Genomic DNA, 20,233 nt, shown 5'->3' with positions numbered 1-20,233 from the left:
TCTGTTCTACAGAAGAAACATAATTTACATAAGGAAAACTTTATAAAACAAATACCAAAACCAATCAAATCAGCTATCTGTATACTACATGGTCAGCAAATATCTAATTATGCTCCAAAAGTCTTTTTAAGATATCTCTGATCAGCTCTCCTGGTAGTAGACTGCCCAGTTTCCTCCACAGAGGGGAGACACTGTCTGAGGTTCTTTGCATACAGATGTGCCAGTACTTGGTACATTGCTACTATTAAATTAGGGGAAATAAGAGGTACAAATAATGGCAAGACAGAAAGGATTTGAATATGACTTCATCATCATTTCTGTATTTTATATTGCAAATCTAATGAATTGTCTGATAACAAACACCATTAAAAAATAAATATAGAGTTATTTTGGAAGACTATTTGGGAGGATTTGGGAGGTCCTGAATCTGTATGTGCAAATCTATTTCTAGTAGCCTTTTCATGGTGGCAAAATATTTTCTTTTATTTTTTATTATAGCTTTTTATTTACAAGACATATGTATGGGTAATTTTTCAACATTGACACTTGCAAAAACTTCTGTTCCAACTTTTCCCCTCCTTCCCTCCCCCCCTCCCCTAGATGGCAGGTAGTCCCATAAGTATTAAATATGTTAAAGTATATGTTAAATCCAATATATGTATACATATTTATACAGTTATCTTGCTGCACAAGAAAAATCGGATCTAGAAAAAAAGAAAAAAACCTGAGAAGATAAACAAAAATGCAAGCAAACAACAACAGAAAGAATGGAAATGCTATGTTATGGTCCACACTCAGTTCCCATAATCCTCTCTCTAGTTGTAGCTGCCTCTTTCCATTACAAAACATTTGGAACTAGTTTGAATCATCTCAGTGTTGAAGAGGGCCATGTCCGTCAGAATTGATCATCATATAATTTTGTTGTTGTCATGTATAATGAACTCCTGGTTCTGCTCATTTCACTCAGCATCAGTTCATATAAGTCTCTACAGGCCTTTCTGAAATCATTCTGTTGGTCATTTCTTACAGAACAATAATATTCCATATCATTTATATACCAGAATTTATTTAGTCATTCTCCAGTTGATGGGCATCCACTCAGTTTTCAGTTTCTAGACACTACAAAAAGGGTTGCTGCAAACATATTTGCACATGTGGGTCCCTTTCTCTCCTTTAAGATCTCTGTGGGATATAAGCCCAGTAGTAGCACTGCTGGGTCAAAGGGTCTGCACAGTTTGATAACTTTTTGAGCATAGTACCAAACTGCTCCCCAGAATGGTTGGATTCGTTCACAATTCCACCAACAATGTATCATTGTCCCACTTTTCCCACATGCCCTCCAACATTCATCATTATCTTTTCCATGATGGCAAAATATTGGAAATTTAGAGGAAGTCTATCAATTAGGGAATGGCTAAATAAGCTGTGGTATATGAATGTAATGCAATATTATTATTCAATAAAAAATGAAAAGGCAGATTTCAGAAAAAAAAACCTGGAAATATTTGCATGAACTGATGCAATGTGAAATGAGCAGAACCAGGAAAACATTGTGTATAGTATCAGCAATATTGAGTGATGATCAATTATTATTGACTTAGCTCTTCTCAGCAACACAACGATGCAAGAAAAGTACAAAATCTCATGAAAAAAAAATGCTATTCACAACCAGATAAAGAATTGATGGACTGTGAATGCAAATCAAAGCAGTTTTTTTCACTTACTTTATTCTTTCTTGTGATTTTTTCCCACTTTTGATCTGTTTCTTCTTTTACAATGGTGACTAATTCAGAAATATATTTTGCATGATAGGACATGTATAAATCTTATCAAAATTCTTGCCATCTTTAGAAGAAGGGAGGGATTGAAGGGAGGGAGAAATTCCTGTTAAAAAAGGAATGCTAAATTTTTTTTGACTTGGAACTGGAGAAAAAATAAAATACTATTAAAAAAGAGAAAGATCCTGAGTTGAAAGTAGTACTTGAGTTAGATCTTAAAGGGGGAAAGAGATTCTAAGAGGTAGAGGTGTGGAAGAAGAGCATTCCAGACATGGGAGAGGCCCCAGTACAAAGGCAGAGAGATGAGAGATGGAGTGTTGTGTATGAGGAACAGCACCCAAGCCAACTTGGCTGAACTGTAGAGTTTGAGAAGAGGACTGATGTATACAGAGAGACTGGAAAGGTAGGTTGGCGCCAAGTTATGAAGGACTTTAAATTCTAAACAGAGGAATTTATCCTAGAAGGATATATTGGGTAGAGGAGCAACATGTTCAGATTTATGCTTAGGGAAAAATCACTTTGGTATCCATTTGGAGCCTGGAATGGAATGGGAAAAGAAAAAGCTGGGAGACCAATTAAAAGGCCATTGGAATGACCCAGGATAGTGAGGGTGAAGCTCTGAATTAAGATGGTGGCTCTGTGAGTAGTCAGTTGGATGAAAGATGTGGATGTAGACACAAAATTTGGCAACTAAATGGATATTAGAGGTATGAGGAAGATCGAGGAGATCATCTACTCTAATTGGGCCTCACATAACTTGTATGTACATAGTCATTTGCAGCGAGGGAAAACAGTGAATAGAGAGCCCTGCATAGAGTCAGAAAGTCTCATCTACCTTAGTTCAATTCAAATACAGCCACAGACACTATCTGTGTGATCCTGGGCAAGTCCCTTAACTCTATTTGTCTTAGTTTTCTCATGTATAAAATGAGCTGGAGAAAGAAATAGCAAATCACTCCAGTATCCTTGCCAAGAAAACCCCCACGGGGTCATGAAGAGTCCCACAGGACTGAACAACCCATAGCTATTTGCATCTCTTTTCCGCTCTTTAAAATGAGAACTCCTTGACGGCAGTCAGTGTCTTAGCCTTTCTTTATATCCCCAACACTTAGCACAGTGTCTATCATATAGTTAATGTCTAATGTTTTTTGACTAATGCCCAAGGGTAATCCTAGCAAATTGAGGGAATTTAATCTGAAGAGGTGAGGTTGAGGGGAGAGATAGTCACTTATTAAAGCTGTCTGCTGAGGAATGAAGGATGTATGATATGTGTGAGTGTTGCTTGTATTCCCTCAGATAAAATCACAGATCCTTTGAAGAAGAAGAAGGAGAGTAAAGGGAAACAATTGTTTTCATATCAGAGATAATGATCCGCTTTGGAATTTTATAACAAATGTAAATTTGACTTGAGGATATCGCTGTCAACTTTATAACATAAGTATCCTTAGCCAAAAACTTGATTATAAGTTTATAGTGTAATCCAGATGATTTAGGACTAATAATCTCTGGCTGATTCCAAAGGGTGAAGGTTACTTAGCCATGAACATGTCTGGCCAGCCTTCAGCACCTTGGCCAGTGTATGGGCTCCTCCCCCAAGCCAATATTTCCTTTCGGATACCTAGGGATCCATTGTCCATCTTACTTCCAGAACACTCTTTGGATTGCATGACTCTAAGATAATTATATATGTGGAGAAAAAAGGGTCACTTGTTAGCAATCATTACATCTTATCCCTTGGCTTTTAACAGAAAGGCAGCATGATGTGTAGACTGAGAGACATCTTAGATTGAATTCTGGGGTTCAAATTTTTCCTCAGAAATTGACAGTCTTTACCATTCTGGGCAAGTTATTTAATCTCTTAATTTCTCAAGGCTCTGATAAATTTTCTAAGATTATTAATGGTAGGTGAAGAGCCAATATTTACTGTTAGAGTAAATTTCCTCAAAGAAGTTCCCCAAAATCGGTGAGTTAAAGGTCCAGACTAAGAAAAAAAAGCATAGACAAACTCCAGGGATGACATTCTTCTGATACATGTTCAGCATTATTTTTCACCATTTATTTTTCGTTCTTGACTGATGTAGTTATTGGATTGGTTTATTATCTTTTTAATAAAATCTCTGGGTTGTTATCTTTGTAGTAAAATTTCTGGAAATTTTCTCAGCCTGAAGAACAATTATAAAAAAAAGATAATTCTCCAGATTTAATTCCACAGCAAAAAGCCATTCTGAGAATCACCTGCTCTGTGTAAGGAATAATAAAAATTTGATAGGAAGATGTTGAGAATAAAGAGTGATTCCCAGAGTACCCTCCATGTCAACCTGCATTTATTAAGTCCCTATTATACCCCGGACACTGTGCTAAGTAGTGACACAAATAAAAAAGTGAATCAGAGCCTACTTTCAAGGAATTTCTATTTGGGGGGGGGAGTGGAAAGAAAACATATACATAGAAAAGGAAATCTTAGGTAATGCAAAAAACTCCTACTGTAATTATGACCAACAAACAGTCATTTAACTTTTACTTGAGGCAGTGGACAAAGTGCAAGGTCTGGAGTCAGGAAAATGAATTCAAATCTAGTCTCAGACACCTGCTGGTCAAGTCATGTAAACCATGTTTGTTTCAGTTTCCTCATCTATAAAGTTGGCATAATTATAATTATAGCACCTACCACCCAGGGTTGTTATGAGGAGTAAATAAGAGATTTGTAAATGGCTTAAAAGATGTCTGGAACATTGTAGGTGCTTGTTAAAAACTGTTTCCTTCCTACTCCCAATGCCAGGGAAATAACAGCTACCACCTTCCAAGGCAACTGTTCCTACTTTGGAGTTAGAAAGTTTCTCCTGTTATCAAGTTTTCTTTTGTTTTTTGTTTTTTTCCAGATCCATTATCTCATTTTGTATTTCTTTTTCCTCTCCTTCAGCACCTCTTCCCTGAAGAAATTGATTTCAGAGTCAGGATGACCTAGTCCAATTTATATCAGAGCAAGAACCATTCCTGATCCATATGATACACCAAGGGCATTTAATTTTTGCTTAAAGTTCTTCAGGAAGCAGAAACCTTTGGTCTTTTTCTGAAAGCAAATTATTATACTTCTAGTTTATTAGATTCCTTTTGTCATATTTTATCTCTATGCAATTTCCACCTATAATTCCTAGTTCTGTTTTCTGAGGTCATGGGAGAAGAGAGAAGGAGAAGGAGAAAAAGAGGAAGAGAAAGAAAAAGAAGAGGAAGAAGAGGAAAGAGGAGGAGGAGAAGGAGGAAGAGGAGGAGGAGCAAAAGGAGGAAGAGGAAGAGGAGGAGAAGGAGGAGGAGGAGGAGAAGAAAGAAGAGGAGGAGGAGGAGGAGGAAGAGGATGAAAAGGAGAAGGAGAAGAAGGGAAGGAGAAAGGAGAAGGGAAAGGAAGAGGGGAAGGAGAAAGGAAAAGGGAAAGGAAGAGGGGAAGGAGAAAGAGAAAGAGGAAGGAGAAAGAGGAGAGGGAAGGGAAGGGGGAAGAAGAGAAAGAGGAGAAAGAAGAAAAAAAGAGAAAGAGAAGGATGAAGAGGAGGAGAGAAAATCTGATCTTTTGTTCACATGACAGCCCTTGATCTTGAAGGGAGCCACAGATCTCCCTCATTTCCCAAGTCTTCTATTTTCCAGAATAAACACCTCATTTAGCCAATCTTCACATGTGATGGATTCCAAGCCCTTCAACACCTTGGTTCACAGGATCATAGATTTAAAGCAGAAAGGAAGCTTAGTGGTTTCCTAAATATCCTTCCTAAATGGTTGTGCTGATTAAGAAGGAGAGGCAGACCTCTCACCTTATCCCTGTAGGCAGAGAACCTGGTTCAAATTCAGCTATTGTCATCTACGACCTCTACAAACATGAGGAAGTCACTTAGCTCCTTTGAGCCTCAGTTTCCCCATCTGTCAAATGGTAACTTTGAGTCAATGGTCTCCTCCAGGTCCAAGTCTATGATTTTGATTTAGTCTAAGACTATGTGACTTTCTATGGTTCCTCTATCCCACTCTTGATTCACAATGAAATTGTGCTAAGTCCACAAAGATCTTTTTCAGACAAATTGCAGTGTAGTCATTCTTAAGAGCAAGTTCGACGACGCTATGTAAATCCTCATTACAAAAATTCCAACCTATTTCTTCATTTGTACTATCTCAAACTAATCAAAACATTCGGTAATCAGACAACAAGAGGCTCGAAATGCCAGCTAAAGCAAGGGCCAACTTTTCAGCTTGAAGGAAAAAACTGGGTTTTGTGCTTTTAGCAACCATTCATTTCTGCCATGGCTTGGTTATTTTTTTCTTCCCATAATCAGTGTTTAATCTTTCCAGGCAACACCTGGAAATCTCTGCTCTCCCCCAATCAGCTAGTTTGCCAACAGTGTGCCCAGGGGCTGTTTGCCCAGCATCCCTGTGTTTTGATTCTCAGAAAAAGAGGACTGGGACAGAACACTCTGTCATATCAACAACTCTCCTCCAAGGTCTTGAGCAAGAGAAACTGGGACAGGAAGCAGACAGTGGCCTCCTCGCCCCAGGTAACTGCCTGATCGTGTAAACAAACAGGGCACAATGGCTCCCTGTCTATGGGGTGATAAATATTTATGTGCCAAGCCTTATATTTGGAGCACTAAAGCCATTCCTCAGATGGAACACTGACCTTTGCGATGCAAAACAGAGGGGGTGATTTTGCAGGTGATGTCATTAATTTCTGTGGCTCCAAGTTGTACAGTGAACAAGGGAAATGAGTGTTGTTTTTTTTTTTTTGGTTTTTTTTTTTTTTTATCATTGCTTGGATAGTGACTCAGCAGCTAGGCACAGTTTAGTCTTCCGGGGCTGGGACTCGTTTAGAATCAAAATGCCCGTACCCAGCCCTAGCCTTTTCTTGGTGGCAGCTTAGTAGGTGTCTCTAAAGCTGGCGAATGTCCTTCCAGAATCAAATACAGCACTTCATACATAATCTTTCCAGTGAAACTTTCACCTCCTCTCAAAGACCAAGTCCATGTTTTCTTGATGTTAGAAAAATCAGAGTCCATAGAATCATAAAATCGTAGGTTGAGAGCCACACTATAGAAAGGGAAATTGGTCTTGGGAGGATAAGGACTTTTCCCAAGTTCCCACAGTTAGTAACTGACAGCCCAGAGGCTGATCTTTACCTTGTCTAACCCCAGAGCCTTACACAGTCCCTTTTGTGTAGTAAGAAGGAGCTTAAATTCTTGTTGATTTAAGTAAGGAAGGAGATATGATGGAGGGGGAGAAGAGAGGATTGCCGTACAGCAGGGAGGGCCCAGCTGAAATGAGATAACTGGATAATTTAGAATGATCTTATTTCTGTAGGATTTCTCTAAGAGCGTCCAGCCAGCAGAGAGCAGGAACAAAGAAGGCAGATGATGGCAATAACCTCAGGTTTTTCCAGGTCGGGAGCTGGCAAGAGAGAACAAGGAGATGACCCATTCCAAGAGAGCTGATTGTATATTGTTGAATTGGTCATTCAGAACGTTCAGGTTGTGGTGTAAGGAAAAAGAGACACAGGAAATGTGTGTTGTACTATCACAAAGGAAGGGTGGAAGGCCTGGAGGGCACAAGGAAGGTAAATAATAGGCTGTGAGGGGGTGAGTCAGAAAGAGAAATTGAAGGAGAGAAGGTGCCAGTTGGGGAAATGGAAATTTCAGAGTTATGGTTATCCAATCAATGAATGTGCCAGGCATTGTACCAAAAGTCCTGGAGATGCAAAGACAAAAGTTGACAAAAGTGAACAGTCCATGACTACAGGAACTTCCATTGTAAAGAGGGAGACAATATATAGGCATAAAACATGACAGGGGTGAACTGGTTTATGGGGCCCAGGCTTGGAGAATATAGAGATACTCTTTTTTAAATAAAGCTTTTTATTTTTAAAACATATGCATAGATAGTTCTCAACATTCACTTTTTTATTTAAATTTTTTATTTTAGATTATACATTTATATTCATTTTATGTATTTTTTTAATTATAACTTTTTTATTGATAGAACATATGCCTGGGTAATTTTTTACAACATTATCCCTTTTACAACATTATCCTATCATTATCACTTCAGTTCCAAATTTTCCCTTCCCTCCCTCCACTCCCTCCCCTAGATGGCAGGCAGTCTTATACATGTTAAATATGTTAAAGTATATCCTAGATACAATATATGTGTGCAGAACCGAATTTCTTGTTGCATGGGAAGAATTGGATTCAGAAGGTAACAATAACCTGGGAAGAAAAACAAAAATGCAAACAGTTTACACTCATCTCCCAGTGTTCCTTCTCTGGGTGTAGCTGATTCTGTCCATCATTGATCAATTGGAACTGAATTAGATCTTCCCTTTGTTGAAGATATCCATTTCCATCAGAATACAAACTCATACATACAAATTTTTTTTCTCCCTCCCTTCTCCCCATTCCTTCCCTTAGCAAGTAATCCAATATGTTCTATACATATTTCCACAATTATCTTGTGCACAAGAAAAATTGGATCTGAAAGAAAAAAAAAGAGAAAGTAAACGAACAGCAAGCAAACAACAACAACAAGAGTATGTGTTTCCCACAGTCCTCTCTCTGGGTGCAGATGGCTGTCTCCATCACAAGTCCGCTGGAACTGGCCTGACTCACTTTGCTTATACAGATATTCTTTACTCTTTTCAATCCTCATGATAATATGGAAGCTTGAGTATGAGCCTAATTCTAGGCATGAAGATTTAAAAGGTTGTACTAGGTGATGATGATGATGTTGAAGATGATATTTCAATAACACTTTAAGATTTGAAAATATTTTACATTTACTAGCTCATTTGATCTTCAGAAAGATACTATTATCAGCCCTATTTAATAGATGAGGAAACTGAGGCTGAGAAGTCAAGTTAAATGGCTTGATCTCCCAGTTAAGGGGTGTTTGAGGTGGGATTTCAATGCAGTTCTCCCAAGTTTTGCATCCTAAGAATTGTCCAGTTATTGATGGAAACTGATAGAACTGATGACTCAGGGTTGCTGAGCTGGATCAGTGGGTATACAAAAGGGGTGGCCATGTCTTTTTCTTTCTCTTCCTCTTGTGGCTTCCAGTGATTGAGGGCTACTTAAAATTTTTCTCCAGAATTTGAGGGGTTGGAGTGGAGGAGGTATCTGTCTTGTCTTCACCCGCCAATGGAGGCAGCATGAGCACATGGCTGCCCTTGTCTCTGTATTTCTTCTTCCCTGATTTTCGGTGAGGGAATATTCCAGGAATGAAATATCCAAGCAACCCTGTCCTATCAGACTCTTATCAGAGTTAGGAGCTGAATGGCAGTAGTAATTGCAGCATCTGCTGGAGGGGCAGTGGATGAGTGCATATGAGTTAACAATAAGGCAGAGAAACATATTAAGAGCAAACAGGCATGGAGTCAACCAAAAAAAAAGTAATTTCAGAAAGAGTGACCCTTCACGACATAGAGAATGGCTGTCCATGGAATCTAGAAAGCTACTGACCTTCAGAGCCCAGCAGAGAGCTTAAGGGAGCTTCCCAATGATGCAACAAAGGGAGAAAAGTACCTCCACTGAAGGAATTCTGAATTTCTCCTTTGTGCTCTCTATGCATGTGCCTCGTTACCATTTTACATCAAGTTTTGGTTCATTCTCCTCATGAATATTATATGTATTGGTGGAAGACTCTGCCTCAAGTTTTGGGAAAATGTTTTTGCACCAATAAGTCTTACTATACTTTCCTAAAAATACCTTTTCTGAAAGCTAATGGAGTCATCTATTGATTGTCAATAAGGAACACATCAGTGGGGGCTTGGAGGCTACTGTGATTCTACATATATGTATGTATATATGCATTCCCTCAGGATTACTTCTAGAACCCAAAGGGTAAGTATCAAATACCATTCTGTGTATCCCCAAATCTCTAGTGCAAGTATAGATTGGGGGAAAACAATGACCACATGCAAGATGTATGCAAAATAAAGGTAATAATTATGGGTGATTGGTACAGCTAGGGCATAATCATCTTTGTGTGCGGCTAATACAGAGGGAAGATGGAAATCAAGGTTGTTTAGGAAGCTGGGGAACTGGGAGGCCGGGGTGTTCAGCATGTATATTATATTTTCAGATCGGAGGACTGGGGCAGGGATGGAGAGGAAGCCCACGAGAAAGGAGGGAGGATGACCTTGTCATAGGCTTAGAAACTATCAAGTTCACAACTTGGATTCCTGTCAGAAGTTTTCTTAGAGCACACATAGCTACAGGGTAATGCAGAAAGAAGAATCCCCTCTTTGCCAAAAATACAGGGAGTTTTAACACTCTTGCACTTGTTTTTGTCCCCAGCCAAGCTTGCAAATGAAGTAGGGTGATTTGTTTTTGTTCTGTGGTTGGCCTTGCAAGTGGAGCGAGATGAACTGTTGGCCTTGCAAGTGGAGCAGGGTAAACCTTTAAAAAAACAACTTTTGGGGCCAAATTCTGAAAAATGTACATGACTGTTCATTTTTGCTGAATTGAAAGATAGTTTTAAGATAGCATCACTAATGTTCGGAAAGCCCCTTCTCTCTGGGTGTCCACAATCTAAAGGCTGGTTTATGATGGCCTAAAGAGATAGGAGGCAACATAGTGTAAGAAAGAGCATTAGACCTGGAATTAAGAAGACCTGGATTCAAATTTCATCTTACATATTTATTTGTTGTGTGAATCTCAATAACTTAATCTCTCCAGGCTTCAGTTTGTAAAATGAAGGATTTTTGCAGAATGGCCTGTAAGGAAGCTTTTGGTTCTAACCCTGTGCTTCTATTTGCTGGAGATAAATATGGATGATGGGGCAAGGGATAGCATGGAAATAAGAGTGAGCAGCAAGATAATCTTCCTTTCCTGATACTTCAGGGAACATATCGATTGGAGCACTTAGTTAGAGAGAGTAGTCAGGGATGAAGCATCTTTTGGGAGAACCAGGTTTCCAGTATCCCAAGAAGATGGAAAGAGTTTGAAAGGAAAAGATATAGGATAATGAAGAGTTTGTCAGCAGTGGACTGATGGGGCCACAGAATTGAATGGAACTTGAAATGGTATGGACCATGGAAGAGAAGAAGTGAATGGGGATGAGAAGATGAGAAGAGGTAAAAGAGAAAGGCACAGAAAGGCAGAGAAAGAGGAAGGGAAGAAGAAAGAGAGAAATAAGGAGAGAGAGCCATCCAGGCAGAGAAGAGAAACGAGGAGAGAAAGAAAAAGAAGACAGGAAGAGAGAAAAGAGAAAAGAGAGAAGGAAGAGAGAGGGGAGAAGATTGAAATAATAGAGAATTTGGGAAGGAGTAAGGAAAGGAAGAAAATGGAAATCAAAGTATAAAAGTAAATGTTGAAAACTAATAAATAAAAATTTAAAATTAGGAAAAAAGAAAAAAGAGAGAGATGATTTTCACTTCAGCAAATGTTGATTCTGAAATATATTAAGGAGAATGAGAAGTGGAAATTACTCTCCACTTTAAAAACTTTTTCTTTTAATTCAAGCCATTCTCCAATTGATAAATGGTCAAAGGATATGAACAGACAATTTTCAGATGAAAAAATTGAAACAATTTCTTGTCATATGAAAAAAGTGTTCCAAATCACTACTAATCAGAGAAATGCAAGTTAAGACAACTCTGAGATATCCCTACATATCTGTCAGATTGGTTAAGATGACAGGAAAAAACCATGACAAATGTTGGAGGGGATGTGGGAAAACTGGGACACTGATACATTGTTGGTGGAATTGTGAATACATCCAGCCATTCTGGAGAGCAATCTGGAACTATGCTCAAAAAGTTATCAAACTGTGCACACCTTTTGACCCAGCAGTGTTACTACTGGGCTTATATACCAGGGAGATCTTAAAGGAGGGAAAGGGACCCACATGTGCAAAAATGTTTGTGGCAGCCCTCTTTGTAGTGACAAACTGGAAACTAAGTGGATGCCCATCAGCTGGAGAATGGCTGAATAAATTGTGGCATATGAATGTTATGGAATATTATTGTTCTATAAGAAATGACCAACAGGATGATTTCAGAGAGGCCTGGAGAGACTTACATCAACTGATGCTGAGTGAAATGAGCAGGACCAGGAGATCATTATATACGGCAACAACAAAATTACACAATGATCAATTCTGATGGATGTGGCTCTCTTCAACAGAGATGATTCAAACCAGTTCCACTTGTTCAGTGATGAAGAGAGACTTATAACCTCAGAGAGAGGACTGTGGGAAATGAGTGTGGACCACAACATAGCATATCCTCTCACTCTGTTATTTGCTTGAATTTTGTTTTTTCCTCAGGTTTTTTTTCCTTCTTGATCTGTTTTTTTTCTTGTGCAGCAAGATAACTGTATAAATATGTATACATATATTGGATTTAACATATATTTAACATATTTAACATGTATTGGACTACCTGCCATCTAGGGGGATGGGGAGAAGGAGGGGAAAATTTAAAACAGAAAGTTTTGTAAGAGTCAGCATTGAAAAATTACCTGCGCATATGTTTTATAAATAAAAAAACTTTAATAATTTTTTTTCCTTTTTACATATTTCCTCATGAATCATATTGGGAGAGAAAAATCAGAAGAAAGGAGAAAATCATGAGAGAAAAAACACAGAAGAAAAAGAAAAAAAGTGACAAGTTGATTTACATTCAGTCTTCATATTTCTCTCTTGGATGCAGATGCCATTTTCCATGCAAAGTTTATTGGGATTGCCTTGGATCATTGAACTGCTAAGATCATAGTTGATCAACAAATTGTCCTCCATGGGATGAGAAATGTCCAGTCTTAGGGACTGCAATGATTGAGCATGAAGTTCATGCAGGCCCTCATTGTCTCTGGCTTGGGATGGCTTGGGTTTTTGTGGCAGAGAAAGAATAACATGGTGACTAGGTCCCTGGGAACTGGACTGAACTCATGGTCCATATTCATTTTGGAATCCTATCTCAAGATGCCAGGGGATGAGACACATATATAGCATGTCTCCTGTGCCTAGTTTAAACACTCAGCTCCTTAATCTCCAAGTCCCAGGAGTCAGAGACCTCCTTACCCTTGACCTTGGATGCTTGGGATCGGGGATGGCTTCAAATCAAACCAGTACTGTTTCCTTGTATGTGTATAGGCTGAGATAGTTAAGACAACTCAGAGACCACAAGCATCATTTCAGGGGACATCTGGACATTTATGTCTTGAAGAACTTTTGGAATATAAACAGCACTGGGAATATAAGTGTATTCAGTCTCCAATGTGTCGCCAATGGCTACTGCAAATATGTAGCATATATCCTGAAAGATCTTAGCGAGATCCCCCAGACATGTATTCAATTGACTTTCTTTGGAAGATGAACACTGTGCAGGATAGTGAGAAACACACTGGAAACTAGAAGTCAATTGAATGGAAACCCCGGGGGCTTTCTTCAGGAAGGGGGCTAAGGTTTCTTGGTGACTGTTTGCTTTGCTGCCACACACTGGTCCCAACCACCTTCCCGGGCAGCTAGCCTCCTTGCTGGTCCCCTAGCACTTGATAATCCATTTCCTAATTCTGTTTCTTTATCTAGAACACTCTCTCCTCTTTAATCTCTTGGGATCTCCAGCTACCTTTGTGGACCAGATCAAGTGCCCTTTCTTCCACAAGGTCTTTTCTTATCTCCTCCATGATATTTATATAATACATATTTTTTGTTGACTTATATATGTTTATATTACTTTCTTTAGTCCCCCCAAGTCCTTCTCCTGCAATATTCCTCTGTCATGCAGTCCCCCTCCTCTCATTAGTAAGTTTTTGGGGGTTTTCTTTTGGGGGATAAACACAGGAGAAACATGCATCAATCTTTCTCACTATGCTTCTGGCTCTAAGGACTTCGCCATGCTCCCTCCACCTTGCCTTTCATGCATTACCTTCCCTATTTAGAATGTAAGCTCCTTGAGGACAGATACTATCTTTTATTTTTTTTTTAACTTGTATTTGTATTCTCAGTACTTAGATTAGAACATGGTAAATTCTTTTTTTTTTTTTAGAATTTTTTTTCACAGTGTATATGTATGAGTAATTTTTTATACTATTATCCCTTGTATTCATTTTTCCAAATTATCCCCCCTCCCTCCATTCCCTCCCCCCGATGACAGGCAATCCCATACATTTTACATGTGTTACAATAAAACCTAGATACAATATATGTGTGTAAATACCACTTTCTTGTTGCACATTAAGTATTAGATTCTGAAGGTATAAGTAACCTGGGTAGATAGACAGTAGTGCTAACAGTTTACATTCACTTCCCAGTGTTCCTTCTCTGGGTGTAGTTGTTTCTGTCCATCATTGATCAACTGGAAGTGAGTTGGATCTTCTTTATGTTGAAGATTTCCACTTCCATCAGAATACATCCTCATACAGTATTGTTGTTGAAGTGTATAGTGATCTTCTGGTTCTGCTCATTTCACTCAGCAACAGTTGATTTAAGTCTCTCCAAGCCTCTCTGTATTCCTCCTGCTGGTCATTTCTTACAGAGCAGTAATATTCCATAACCTTCATATACCATAATTTACCCAACATTCTCCAACTGATGGACATCCATTCATCTTCCAGTTTGTAGCCACAACAAAAAGAGCTGCTACAAACATTTTGGCACATCCAGGTCCCTTTCCCTTCTTTAGTATTTCTTTGGGATATAAGCCCAGTAGTAGTATGGCTGGATCAAAGGGTATGCACAGTTTGATAACTTTTTGGGCATAATTCCAACTTGCTCTCCAGAATGGCTGGATTCTTTCACAACTCCACCAACAATGCATCAGTGTCCCAGTTTTCCCACATCCCCTCCAACATTCATCATTGTTTGTTCCTGTCATCTTAGCCAATCTGACAGGTGTGTAGTGGTATCTCAGAGTGGTCTTAATTTGCATTTCTCTGATCAGTAGTGATTTGGAACACTCTTTCATATGAATGGAAATAGTTTCAATTTCATCATCTGAGAATTGTCTGTTCATATCCTTTGACCATTTATCAATTGGAGAATGGTTTGATTTCTTATAAATTAGAGTCAGTTCTCTATATATTTTGGAAATGAGACCTTTGTCAGAACTTTTAACGTAAAAATATTTTCCCAATTTGTTACTTCCCTTCTAATCTTGTTTGCATTAGTATTGTTTGTACAGAAACTTTTTAGTTTGATGTAATCAAAATCTTCTCTTTTGTGATCAATAATGATCTCTAGTTCTCCTCTGGTCATAAATTCCTTCCTCCTCCACAGGTCTGAGAGGTAGACTATCCTTTGTTCCTCTAATCTATTTATTATCTCATTCTTTATGCCTAAGTCATGGACCCATTTTGATCTTATCTTGGTGAACATGGTAAACTCTTAATAAATGCTTGTCATCTACCCTCTTTCTTGTAGAAGGTAAACTTCTCAAAGGCAAGGGCGATTCTCAGTCTTGTTGTATCACAAATGCTTTGTTCACTACACATATTGATCAAATGTTCAATGAGCTGAACTGAATTCAGGATGAAGAAATGAAAGTGGCCAAAGGCATATGGATTCCTGAGAAGAAGCACCCCTTCTCTCCTGAGTATCTTGAGAAGAAAATCAGAAGTTACCAAATGTTGAAACTGCCAAAATGCAGCACGGAAAGAAAAAAAAAAAAGAACAAGATTTAATTTGTCAACAAGAAACAACTGCCCGTTAACATGGAAATCATCTCAGAATCAGTGTCCAGGCAAATTATCAACAGGCCAGAGGCAAGAACAAAGCCAATCCCAAGTCAGAAAGAAAAAGAACTAGAATGCACTGGATGTCATTTTAGGAATTCCACTAAAACCTCTTTGCACAAAGAATAAACAAATGAGTAAATGAATGAATGGAAGGAAATGTAATAGGTAAGCATGCACTTTGTCTGCATTGGGCTTGGGATTGTTTCTTAAATTGGTCATCTGTTTCTTCTTTCTGACCAGGAGGTATATAGACATTGCTCATCATCCAAATACTCTCCACCATTTTTCCTCATTCTGACTCCTGTGTTTCTTATGTAAAGTATATGTTCTTAATATACAGTACTGCTATGTGCACTCCCTTGATGTATCATATTCTGTCTATACCTTTCAGAGCCATATTGCTGGAATGGATGCAATCCCACAAAATTTCAGGAATACTTTTGGTTCTCCACCCCCTTAGATATTCACCTGAGCAAGGATTACAAGATTTGGGGCTTTTGAGGCAAGAGCAGGGTTCCCACTCCACCTGTAATATCAAATTCACCTCTTTATTTCAGGGTAGTTTGTCTGAGGTAATGTATTTTCTTGTTCCCTCTTTTCTTGGCTTTTATCTCCTGGGAATCCGGTCGCCTCTAGACTTTGGGAGATGGAGTGAATGAGCTATATGGTCTCTGAGATCTCTTCACTTTTTCTATTCACAATCCCTTTTCACCTAAGAAAGTTTATATGACCCTGGTATATAGATATATAAATCAAACATTTACTGATAATAATCCATAATTTTGCAACCCCCACATTTAGTTACAAGACCCCAAACGGGATTGCAACTCACATTTTAAGAAGTTAGACCTTACATGAAAATTACGATGGTTAGCATTTATATAGCACTAAAAGATTTGCAAAGTGCTTTTATATATCTTAGATCATTTATTCCTCATAATGGCCCTATGAGGTAAGTTCTGTGATCATCCCTATTTTATTGTTATTGAGTCATTTCAGTCATGTTCCAGTCTCTGTGATGCCATTTGGGGTTTTCTCAGTAGAATACTGGAAGTATTTATCACTTCCTTCTCCAGCTCATTTTATGGATGGGAAAATTGAGGCAAACAGAGTTAATTTACTTGCCCAGAGTCACATATCCAATCAATGTCTGGGGCCAGATTTGACAATCTGGGGCCAGACTCAGATCTTCCTAATTCTAGGTCTGGCACTCCATCCACTGCCCAATTTAGTTGTCTCATTCCTATTTTACAGATGAGGAAACTGAGAATCATAGACATATGATATGATACTAGTCCCTGTTTTATTGTTATTGTTATTTATATTGGTTTTCTTGTCTCTATTATTACCCATAAGAAACTTTATTTGCTCAATGAAATATGAAGAGACTCACTCTGAAGATTTCTTTTTAAAGTTTTAACATTTGAAAATGATAAAACTCTGAGTCTTTCCAGGTGCAAAGATTCTTAGTCATTGATAAATATCAGAACTTTGGAGATGAATGCATTTCCTCCTGGTAAAGAACATTGACTCCAAGAACAGCAAAGGAGAAGGAAATGTTCCCTGTGGACAAAAGCTGGGGCCTTTAGGCCAACAGACAAAAACTCTGAATGCCGCAGAAACATCTTTCTTCTGATTTACCAATTGCCCTTTGAGTGCTGATGAAAGATGGGTTTCCCCAGGACAAGGAGAACAAGAATAAATCCTTTTCTTTCTTATGCCTCCAATTGAATGTTCCTCTCACTTGGAATCCACTGATGCCTTTGCCGTCCAGAATTCTGCCCCAAGAGGTAAGGTCTGGGTTTTGTCAGAGACTGGCCAGCACACCATGGAGATATGATGCTATAAAAGTGTCTCCTCTCATTTTCAGGGTAAACAAATGGCATTGTTGCCAGGAAATGACCCCTGTGAAAGGAAACTTAGGGAACCTGGAAAAGCTGTTTGAGCAGGCAATCATTTCGGGCATAATTTTCAAGTCCATTAGCCTCATTAGCCAGAGTCAATGGCATGAAACATTAGGTCTTTCAAAAGACTCATAAAATGTGAAATAGTGTCGATTCATCTCGGAGCATAGAATCATTCAATCTCTTTTCTACTTTGTCCAAGGCTTCGGCTACATTCCTCCCCCAAATCGCATCTCCTCCTCCCCACAAACACCCCTTGTTTCACCCCTACTCTTGGCTGAAGTATAAAACTCTTAGAACACAAAAAAGGAGTTGAAAAAGAGACAATCTTTTTTTTTCTTGTCTTAAATGTTAATGCTAAGATCCTTAACTGTTCCATCCTATGGAATTCACTGTTTCCCCTCTCCCACACCTCCCCCAACAACCTCTTCCTCCTCCGAGCTTCCTCATTTCTGTTGAGGGAGGGCATCAACATGTAGAGGCCACCCAAGTTTTATGTTGGTAACTCTGGTTCCTGGAACAGCATGGTATATAATAATAATTTAGAAGATGTCTGATTGGTTCATTGATCAATCATTCTTCCTGCTCCCTCTGTCTCCCTATATATTTGTGTGATACGGCAAATCCAATTTACAAATAAGTTCTCAGTGGTATCTCAAATGAAGAATAGAAATATTTGTTTTTAGAATCTTGCAAGAAGTGAACTTCTCCAGACTGGACGCCAATCTAGAGAGGCTAATTTCCCACAGAGATTGAAATGAGTTATATAGCCGTGAGCACAAGAATAATGCTTAGAAGTAACATGAACTTGTTACATTTTGACCTGAGTTTTATGATGGTCAGTTTTACAACCATTTACAACTGTTTACCCTATTTCATTTCCCAGATAAACTAAATCTCAATCTACCTTAGTTAATGATTTTATAAGAAACCATATATAAGAAACCCTTACAAAGAGATTTGTTTAGAGGTAAGTAATCCATTAAACTAGGATAACCAAGGAGGTTGGGGTTTACCTCAGGCTTCCTCAACAAATAGAGATTACTCAGTTTACAGATCCCTTAGAATGTCTTCAGTTTCTTAATTAGTTAACTTCTTCTAAGAAGCTGGTTCTGGAATTATCAAGTGAGAGGTTTAAGTTTTGGGGTTCTCTTCAAATGATTATGCTTGGAAAGTCCTCAGTTTCCCATTACACTCATATTCCACAAAATATTCTCCCAATTGACTGAAAATCACTTTGAAGGCTTGAAAGAATTTGGCATTTCCTGAAAAGGGTCAGGATCAGGCAGACTCACCTGTTCTTTATATATGATGCTTCATTTCCCATTCTTATAAAGCTCTCCTGCCTAATTTTTGGTTCTAGAATCCCTGAATGTTTCAACTGGAGGCAGAGTCAAGATGGCAGAATGGAGGGAGATGGGGCTCACCACTAAGCTCCAGGACCACCTTCTCTCTGAGACCTTCATGGATTTCCCCTAGCTATTAGTACCTCCTAACTAATCCTGTTGAACTGATTTTATATACGTTTGGAATGCATTTATATATATACATTTCTCTCTCATTAAAATGTGGTCTCCTTGAAGGTACAGATTGTTTCATTTTATCTTCAGATTCTCAATATTTAGCAAAACAATTAGCACACAGTAGGTGCTTAATAAATGATTGCTGCTTAATGGACCAGTTGCCAAGTATTAAGCATTTTATTTGGCAGGTGATACTGATCGGACAGTTGGTTGTTGTTCAGTCACTTCCGTCATGTCCACCTCATCGAGATACCATTTGGGGTGTTTTTGGCAAAGATTCTAGGGTGGCTTGTCATTTCCTTCTCCAACTCATTTCACAGATGAGGAAACTGAGGCAAACAGGGTAGCACAGTTAGTAAGTGAGTGAGAACAGATTTAAACTCAAGAAGATGTTTCCCTCTCTCTAGGCTTGTCATCTATCTGTCCCCACATCATCTAGCTACTTTCTCTCTTTTTTTATCCATAATTCTAAGACATGTCCTCCCTATTCCCCTCATTTTTTTTTCAGTCTATGAATCTGAAATAGGTAGTATATCTCCCTTCTATTCCTTGCTTTTCACAATGGGATTCCATCCCCTTCACACCTGAAGATCTAGGAAGGAAGTGGGACGAGTGACTGGAAATGAATAATTCCATCTAGGATTGCTTGGTTTCTGTTTCACTTTATGTGTAATAAACTATTATTCTAAAGATGTGGAGCTAGAAACAGCAAGATTTGACAACTGATTGGCTATGTCGGGAGAGGCAGAATGAGGAGTCAAGGAAGAGACTGTGATTGCATATCTGGGTAACTGGAAGGAAGGGTGATGATGCCTTCAGATTCCCAGAACACATTTTCCCTTTGAGAGATCACAGTATATCAAATTGTCCACAATAGTTCCTTTCCTCCTTCCTCCCACTAACTTACTATTTAAACACAAACAACAGCAGTGTCTCTCAATGGTGTGTCTCTTGCAACCCCTCATGTATCCCCTTCTAAGAGAGGGAAGTCTTTTCACAAAGCCTGACTAGGCAGAAGAATGACTCAAATGTGAGATATTTTGAAGAAAGGGAGTTTTCTAGAGGAAATTGACGGGTACTTTCCCCCCGGGGCACCAAAATTGAGAGGCTGCTGACAGTAATTGTACTAATTTTGTAGGTAGAAACTACCCATCATAGTAGCTAATCAGCAAGAATAGTTGAAACAAGAAGCTACTAGATAGTAATTTCCCGATCATTCCCCCAGTGTACCAGGCACTGTGCTAAGCCCTAAGGCGAAAGAAAGAAAGAAAGAAAGAAAGAAAGAAAGAAAGAAAGAAAGAAAGAAAGAAAGAAAGAAAGAAAGAAAGAAA

General features: G+C 38.7%; 1 long non-coding RNA gene across 2 annotated transcripts; it reads left to right on the top strand.

The window, feature by feature from the left end:
• Window positions 1–1,803: 1,803 nt before the first annotated feature.
• LOC141564189 (uncharacterized) lies at window positions 1,804–19,636 on the top strand. Of its 2 annotated transcripts, none has more exons than XR_012488587.1 (3): window positions 1,804–2,181; window positions 15,269–17,265; window positions 18,743–19,636. It is a non-coding gene; the product is annotated as an uncharacterized LOC141564189 (long non-coding RNA). The 2 variants fall into 2 exon arrangements; XR_012488588.1 differs by lacking the exon at window positions 1,804–2,181 and having other exon boundaries at window positions 14,892–15,640; window positions 15,867–17,265.
• Window positions 19,637–20,233: the final 597 nt, after the last annotated feature.

The sequence above is a fragment of the Sminthopsis crassicaudata genome, chromosome 3, assembly GCF_048593235.1.
Source record: "Sminthopsis crassicaudata isolate SCR6 chromosome 3, ASM4859323v1, whole genome shotgun sequence".
NCBI classification, from domain to species: Eukaryota; Metazoa; Chordata; class Mammalia; order Dasyuromorphia; family Dasyuridae; genus Sminthopsis; species Sminthopsis crassicaudata.
Note: the sequence above shows the minus strand (reverse complement) of the source record. Positions and strands in the feature narration are given on the sequence as shown.